This window comes from Taudactylus pleione, unplaced genomic scaffold, assembly GCF_031769625.1.
Source record: "Taudactylus pleione unplaced genomic scaffold, aTauple2 ptg000824l, whole genome shotgun sequence".
In the NCBI taxonomy this organism is placed as follows: domain Eukaryota; kingdom Metazoa; phylum Chordata; class Amphibia; order Anura; family Myobatrachidae; genus Taudactylus; species Taudactylus pleione.
Window position 1 is genome coordinate 589078 of NW_028285226.1, and position 9139 is coordinate 598216.

A 9139-nucleotide genomic window follows, 5' to 3' on the forward strand; every position below is an offset into this window, starting at 1 on the left:
CCCTGCATAATTGGCACTACTTCAGGGGGCATTGCATAAGGGGCACTATTACAGGGGGCATTGCATAAGGGGCACTAGTATAGGGGGCATTGCATATGGGGCACAACTACAGGGGGCACTACTTTAATGGGCACAACTACAGAGGGCCCTGCATAATGGGCACTACTACAGGGGACATTGCATAAGGGGCACTATTACAGGGGGCATTGCATAAGGGGCACTAGTATAGGGGGCATTGCATTTTGGGGCACAACTACAGGGGGCACTGTATAAGGGGCACTAACTTGATATACACAGTTTACAGGTTATAAACTATGGCCCTCATTCAGAGCCGTACGCTCTGAGCAGAGCGCACGCTCTGAATGAGGGCCGGCCTCCATGAAAATGGAGCGTCCTCCTGGACGCTCGTATAGCTGTGGGTCACCACCCACAGGCTATACGAGCGTGCATTTTGATGGCCGCGATGGTCGTGACCATCGAAACTGCGAGCCGGAGCGTGCGGTTGAGGTTTTCAACCGCATGCTCCGGAGTGATTTTGGCTCTATCAGAGCCAAAATCACTCCCACTGACATCACTAGTGATGTCAGTGGGCCGGCTTCTGACGCCCCCGGCACGCCTACCAAAGGAACTTGAGAGGCCTCTTTGTATTATAGTCTAATAAACATCCAACTGATCCAAGTCCGTTTGACGCCCATGTGGTAAATGGGTGGCCAGCCTGACCTCGTTGAAACTCAGGATTAATCACAAAAGAGTTAAAAGTTGATCTGTTAGCATTTAAATTTGATTTGAGCTCCTATTCTTTTATCCGCTGTTTCTGGTGTGTATTCACTCCAACATGGATATTCCAGCATAATATTCAACAGATCTCACAGTGTATCATTAGCTATTTGATGTTTGACATTTAAAAATAATCACAAAGAAATCGCTACAAAAGTGTAATCTCAGGAGAGGATGTCACTTCTGGTGAGCGCTTGTGTCACTATGCCTCTGAGGAAGGTCCTGTATGAAATGCATTAGGTGTGTGACAAAGATTCCCTATGGTAACACTGCTGGAAGGACGCTTTACACCTATCTTCTCTGTGCAGTACAGTGGCCGGTACCAAGACCACGCTATCCATTACCATCGGTGGGGACAGGTGAAGTAGGACGGCCCAGCAGGGATCCTTAAAGGGATAATAACCAGGATTAAGCAGTTATATGTCTGTTTTTATATTATGAAATGTGAGTGTAATGTTGAAATAAATTGTCAACATTTTTCCTTTCGAGATTACACTATTGTGGTGATTTCTTTGTGTTTATTTAATTTTAAGTGTCAAACATCCTATCAAAATGGCTAAAGAAACACTATGAGATCTTTACAATATTATGCTGGAATATCCATGTTGGAGTGAATACACACCAGAAACATTTCCAGGTCTAATCCAGAATTTCAGGATTATGTTACTTAATTCCCCATTATTTCCCAGTTTACATTTGTTCTTTGTTGCACACGGTCCCTGCATCTAACACCCGTCACACTGTCTTACACCCACAAACCTGTTTATTGTTCTTTATTTTGTAGATGTATGCTGTATGTGGATGGCAGAAGTTACATCATTGCCATCCACTTTGTTATACAGGAACTGCCTCCAAAGCTATTGTTCAGCATTACCTCAGCTAGTAAAGACGCTCTTCTGCTGCTCTCCATAGTCCACTGGCGATTTGCACACAGACCACGTTACAATGCCTTACATTTCTATCATTGGGAACTATACCAGTAACACCTGCTAGATGAAAGCACAGTAGCCATCAGAAGTTGGGTGCAGACAGCTGAAGAAGACAGAAGTGGAAGCAGCACTGTAACAGGATGGCAGTGTTCTCTGTGCCTTCCCACACCCCCTAAACCTATGACATAATGACGTCATGCCTACGGGGGTGGAGAAGCCGGCTCTGGAAAGTAGAGCACTGACTACAGGCTGCATGCCGGAGGTTCCCTTGGATGCCCTGGCCGGCACTGCGGAAGTACTAATGGCTGCACAGAGGCCATTCCAAGCACCCTGCAAGTCAAATGCAGGTGCCGTGTAGCAGAGATTGTGCTGCCTCCAGGGCCCTGCACCCTGTGCCCCAGCACTGCTCACACATCCCTAGTTATGGCACAGAGTGAACTTTAGGGCCATCCTAAGTTGGGAACCCCGGAATGCTCTCCATGGAAAGTGATCCTTAGATATCTCTATTTGAGATTCACTCTACTTCTCTGTGACTGCAACATTTTACTACTACAGATTTATTGTTATATAATATGATATATTGTTATATATTGTTTCCCCAGTCTGTCTCTTGTATGCTATGAGCTATATACAGGGAATAGATATAGCATGCACTTTTTGCTCTTGTTTGTACATACATGGATTATATACAGTAAGTCACCAATACAAACACTGGTTGATATAGCTTTAAATAAAATAACTATTGTTAACATTTGAGAAGTGTCTTTTTAGGAAAGTATTAGCTATGATATGTTTCTGTTATATTATGTCTGAATGTTTTTATTGTATAATAAATTGTTAATATAAATGTAATTTTTTAGATTTTATGAGCTTCATATAATCAAGTGTAGCGATATCAGTTCATTTATCCTCTAATAGTATAGTCTAATGGTGCATGCACACGGTCAGATGTGTCAGATGAGTGATTGAACGATGAACGATTGAACAATTTTTCCAATGATTTGAACGATATCAGATAGTATTAAAATGAATGAAATCGACCAAATCTGTCTGCAAACACATCAGATGTCAGATATAATTATCTGACAAACGGGAACGCGCATCGCTCATCGTTCTAGGGACACATGTCAGATTTTCTTTAAGATATGAATAATTGAACGATTTTTAAAATCGTTATCGGTCAAATCTGAAGGAAAATCTGACCGTGTGTATGCACCATAAGGGCTGCTTAGTGTCTTTGTGTATGAAATATCAGTCTCAATGGCTGCTGTGGTCTATATTATTTATTGTATTTATTGTATTCTTTTCATACACATTTCTCTATATTCAATTTGCTGTTATCTTACATTGGTAGGATTATATTGTTTATTACACACACACATAATTAAAGTCACAAGATTTACCATTGTAATAGCTAAACAGTATTTAATAAAATAAGTTTCTTATAAATACCTAAACTAAAAGCTTTCATAATTAAGCAGAATGAAAGTGATGACAAGAGAATGAACTACTTAATAAAAAGCTTCTGAACATCTACTGTATGTAGTTTAAGAATGAAACACTTGTCATTGCTGGTGCCATCAGATGATCATACAAACTATAGGTCCAGGGGTAAATGCAGGATTTGCAAGGGGAGGTTTAGATATAGATATATAGCACACATAAATATAAATAACACACATACACACACACACATAAATATATATATACAGGCCCGCCAAGAGCCGCGGCAGGCCCGAGTAACAGGAGGCGTGGCCTAATCGTGGGAGGTGTGGCCACGCCCCCTTCCCGAAAAGAAAAAAGTTTTGCAGCGCCGTGAATATGTGCTGCGCGTTAGTGAGGGGGGGCGCTCTGAGCCCCCTCAGCCCTGCTCAAAGCCAGGGGGGCTCGGACAGTATGATTGCTCCAACCCACTGCAGCTCAGCACACGCTGTGTGCTGGGCTGCTGTGAGGAAGGGGGGGTGGCACCGGACCCGGGCCCCCACCGGGCCCCTCAGGGAGCCCGGGCCCGGGTAATCTATACCCACTCCCCCCCCTCTCGGCACCCCTGTATATATATCTATATATAGATATATATATATATCATAATAACCAAGGAAAGATGAAGCAGCTCTTGATGGGGACATGACTGGGTACATTCCCTCATTAGGCCCCGCACCCTCTCGGCATAATGCCATTTCCCAGGTGTATAGGAAATAGTAGAAATCAAAATGATATGATTAAAAGCATCCAATTACAGTTCATGGGGGGGATGGACTGAATAAAGCGAGATCTTTCCATGTAATTGAGGACGCTGGGACATCAGCTCCGATAGTATCCTATGATTAAAAATTCAGAAAGTTCCAGTAGCCCATAGACTACAATGGGTTAAAAGTAACATTATCTCACAGGGCCAAGCTTCAAAAAGCTAAACTATTGTGAGCTTGATAAATTGGGCTTTTTTGTAGTCCTCAGGAAAACCCCCTATGGTGACTACTCTTTCAATAGTAAAGAGGGGACCGGAGCTTATGTCTCCAATATCTACTGCCAACCCATAACCCCTTGTTACATCGCCCAGTGTGTGCCACTGAGGTCATATAGTATTCACTTACCAACTCCAAATGTGGTGTTACTCAGTAAGTAGTCCATCTGGCTAGTTCTAATAAGCTACTTGGGTGCCTTTTTTATTCATTTTAATGTGCTCTTTTATTTCTAACAGGGTTATAAGTACATCTGAGGAAATAACTAATGGATGGGCTCATTTATTCCAGTGCTTCTACATGACAAATAGTCTAACTACATTTCAGTGTCTGAGTAGAGTGAAATAGTATTGCTAATTTATAAGATTAACTATCTTAATCTTTCACAGATTTCATAGATTCACCAGAGAAATTGGTGATTTCCATCAGTTTGGGATGTCTGGCAACACAATTTGGTTGATTTGGAAAACTGGTGATTTAAAAGTCAATTTCTCTAATAGATGCAAAGATTATGAAAAATATTGATCTTCAAAATGAACCTTAATGTTTATGGTGCATATGTATCAAACCTTGGAGAAAGATAAAGTACTAACCAATCAGATCCTGTCATTTTTCAAACACAGCCTGTACAATGGCAGTTAGAAGCTGATTGGTTACTTTATCTCTCTCTTCTTTATCTCTCTCCAAGTTTTGATACATCTCCCCCTATGTCCTTTAACTTTTGCCCTCTCCATTTTCTCCATCTTCCAACTGAAAATAAGCATAACATTATATGAATGTCTCCTGAGTCTCTGCATCAGGTAATGGCAGTTGGTGATGTCACAGTCAGTTAGCAAACACATTATGACATCACACACGTGATATACACGGCTGCTGCCTTGGTAACCTCACTTCTCAATACGAGTTGCTTTCCTGAGGTAGGTTTTATTTGTGGCTCTAATAATGTCTATTATTTGTTTCTGTGTACTCCAAATTTCATCCTCAATTGGGCCTATACTGTATCTACTTTCTCTTCCTAAATACATTATCCCATTTCCCTTTTATAATTCTTTAATATTATCAGCAAAATTATAGGTAAATTAAGCAATTGGCTGTATCATTATTTATCCCAGGTAGGACAATCTTGAAATGATGGCTTGCTGGAGGAAGTAGTATGGAAAATGTTCTGTTATCTCCATTTCTCTGCCAAAAGCTGTTTGTGCTCATATTTTATATAAATACTGTATAACCATTTCACTGGTTTATGTGTAAATACTATGAGATTAAGTGATTGGAAATAATGACTGATATTCTAATTTGTGGCTGGAAAAATAATGTTTAGATAAGACATATTTTATGCTATATTTATGTTCTTTTTGTAAATATCCCATTTATATTACAGGAGACTTATAGCAAGTTGTTGTAATACACCAGCATATTTTGGAAATCCAGATTTAATGAATATACTGGATCTAGAGTACATCTCTATATCTAGATTGTTACATTATGGTGGGTAATTTGTCATGCTGGGTCTGTATCAGACCTGGTAACACTATGAGCATTGTATAAAGGAATAGTCTTATCAGAAATGAATCTTCTTACTCAAAGCTGCCATCAGAAATTGTGGGGCCCAGGACTGACAGAATAAGCAGGGTCCCTGGAAAGCCAGAGTCAGTCATTAGTGTTACTATCCATATGTCAGCTACAGCCAGCTCTCACCAACCATAACACATGTTGCTTTGAGTTCCCCCATGAGGATACCTAGGCAATATAATCTCTCTCATACAATGTTTCTAATGCCTCCATGGTACCCCCTCATTGGGTGCCAGCAGCTGAGACCAGAGGAAACAGCTGGCAGCTTCCTGTTAAGCTCTCATCTGCTAGACAACAATCAGGGGCACTGAGAGGTGGTACAAAATACCTGGGCCCAGGCATATCTAGGGGCCCAAGAGTGGCATTACTACCCCCTCCCATAAAGCTGCGACAATGGCCGCTCTGTCAGTGGCATGCACCATAGGGATATTCCATGATGGGACTTAGAGATACCACCTCTAGCAGCCATTTCCACCCAAGTACCCAGGCCCGCTCCCTCAGCCACCCAATTCACAAGGTCAGTTTTCTACTCATCGACCAGACTCCACGCCCGCATTTTATTTTTAGACTCTCAGGACTTACTTTGCTCCCGGTACGGTGCCTGCCATGGTTAGCAGACTCCTCAGGTCCAGGACTCCAATGGCCGCTGCAGGGTCCAGTCAGCAGCCAGCCTCAGCCTTCTTTGAACAATACAATACAAGTGCGAAAGAAAATCATGACATCACGTCTCCCGGTCCATACAAACCAAAGTAGCCGTGTCTAGCCATAGCACAAAATGCAGGGCGTCCATATATGTTATATGTAATATGTCATGTGAACGTCTGTATTTTATAACATTTTATATTTTCTACTTGTAGAAATGTCTCAAGAATACTACGCGATGTCTGATGAACCAGAGATGTGGTAATTATATTATTGTAAAACTTGTATAATCCATGTCTGATAAAACCACATTAATATAAGGCACATATATACTAGCTGATTTTTCTGATATATTATTATGTGATTATTTTACTTGAATAACCTCTGTAAGCTCAGTGACAATGTTCCCACATTTTGGGCCTTATTATAAACTGTGGGACCTCTCACAGCCAGATTTGTATATTTGGTCTCCCCATGGCCCAGGCCAGACAAGAACTAATCCCCCAACTGTGTCTCAATGTCAGTGGGCAAACAAGGCCATGGCCTTATGTAAAAGGGAGCGTCATAGGTAGATTAGGGTGATGTCTGCACGGATAGGGGGCAATGACTAATGTGTCCAAATTTGTCATGTAGGGAGGGAGCCATTTTGTCATTGTAAAGACAATGGTGGGGAAGATAATGCCCATCAGTTACTGTTTATACAACTCTCCACTTTCCTTAATAGTGTTAATCACTTTAATTTGGTTTCATATCTTTAAGACAAATGGAAATTTGATTCAATTCTAATGACTTTATTCTTACAGTCAGTGATTATAGGTCTGTGCTGTAGTATATGAAGTCTTATGACTGTTTGTAGAGGGTGGCACAGTAGTCAGCATTACTGTGTCACATTGCTTGGTTCTTTGGGTATGATTCCAACCTGGACACAATATGTGTGGAGTTTGTATGATCTCACTGTTCTCCGTTGGGACGCCTCTAGGTTCTCTTGTTTTCTCCCCACATTGAAAAGGTATAGGGGCCCAATTATCATGAACTATTTGTGGCATATTCCCTGAAAAACACCCGCTTTCAGGGGATATCCTCAAATACTTAGTATCCCTGCAATGTATTATGGAGGGACCACAGCAGATATCTCTGAGGTTCCTCTCCTGTGTCGGTCTCTAGGTTTCTATGGGGGATGCGATGCTGTCAGATTTACCAAGTGTATTCCAGAGCTTGGCCCTAGCAGCTACCACCAACTAAAGATGGCGCTGTGCTTCTGTAACCTATGGACTACACATCACATGCATGGTCTGAGCCCAGCACAGGAGTGAAGAGATGGTCTCTGCACTCTGACCATCTTGTAGGGACCGGCCCCTTTCTGAGCCACTGTCCCTGCGGGGGCTCTTTAATACATGCCGGTGCTAAGATCGCATCTTGCAATGCGATCACGGGGTGCTAGTAATGCGTCCAAATCACTTTGCAAAAGCGATTGTTAATAAATGGGCCCCATGGTGGTAGGTTACTTAGTGACCCTACAGCAGTGTGTAAGAGAATACAGACTTATGGTGCATACACACGGTCAGATTTTTCCTTCAGATATGAACGATAACGATTTAAAAATTGTTCAGTCGTTCATATCTGAAGGAAAATCTGACATGCCTGAATGATGGACGATCAACGATGCGCGTTCCCGTTTGTCAGATAACGATATCTGACATCTGATATGTTTGCAGTCAGACTTGGACGATTCCATTCATTTTAATGCAGTCAAAAATCGTTCAAATCGTTCAAAACTTTGGTAAAATCGTTCAATCGTTCATCTGACAAATCTGACAAGTCTGACAAAACTGACCTTGTGTTTGCTCCATAAGGGCGAAAAGCCTCAAATTGAATATGACGTAATTTTCGCCTATTTTAATTATCCCTGTATTCAATTACAAAGACTTTTCGCCGATGCAAAAATTCTTTAAAAAAAAATGGGGATAAGTTTTCACCACAGAATAGGTGGTGAAAAAAAGTGCAGAATTGGGTTTATTCGGTGCAGGCTTTAAAAAAATAGCTTGAACCCCTGGGAATGGCCCCTAAAAATGATCTGTGTCAAGAGAAGTAAAAAAATAATAATAGGGACACCCCAAAAAAATAAGTGAAATTTTGGAGTAAAAAAAAAAAATTATGGGGAACAAAGCCTAATGAAATTAATTCAGGGGGGGTCCCCATGTATGCGGCAGGTGTTTTAAAGAATGCGGGTAGTAGCGGAAGGTGCGTTTTTGAAGAATTTTAAAAATGCACTTTAGGGACTTAAAAATAGGCTTGCACCCATTTTCATGTACCCCAAGTTTGATGCACCTAGTTTTTGTTTGTAAAAAAAAAACCTAAGTGCTCTTCTTCACCCCTTCGTCCCAGGCAGAAAAAAAAACCTGCCACGGCGATTTAACACAATGCTTACCTTCCATAGGCCAAAACAGGGGTACCCATTGTGATCCCCCATGTCAGGACATCATTAGGGGGGTCCCTGGATGATATCCTGAAAAATCCCTATTTTTTCCCGATACTTTCCTTTCCGCTGGGTCCCGTTTTTGCTGCTTTCTAATTGAATGCGGAGCTAAAGCTAATCCCTGCAAAACCTCCGATGTGGAGCAAATGTCCAGCATGGGCTTTTCCCTCCAATATTGAATACGGGCCTAAGTTAGACAAAAAGCTGCAGCTTGCAAAATCCACCACTTCATAAATATACCCCCTGGTGTTTTCTACCTAAATCGATAAAATCTTATAGGTGCC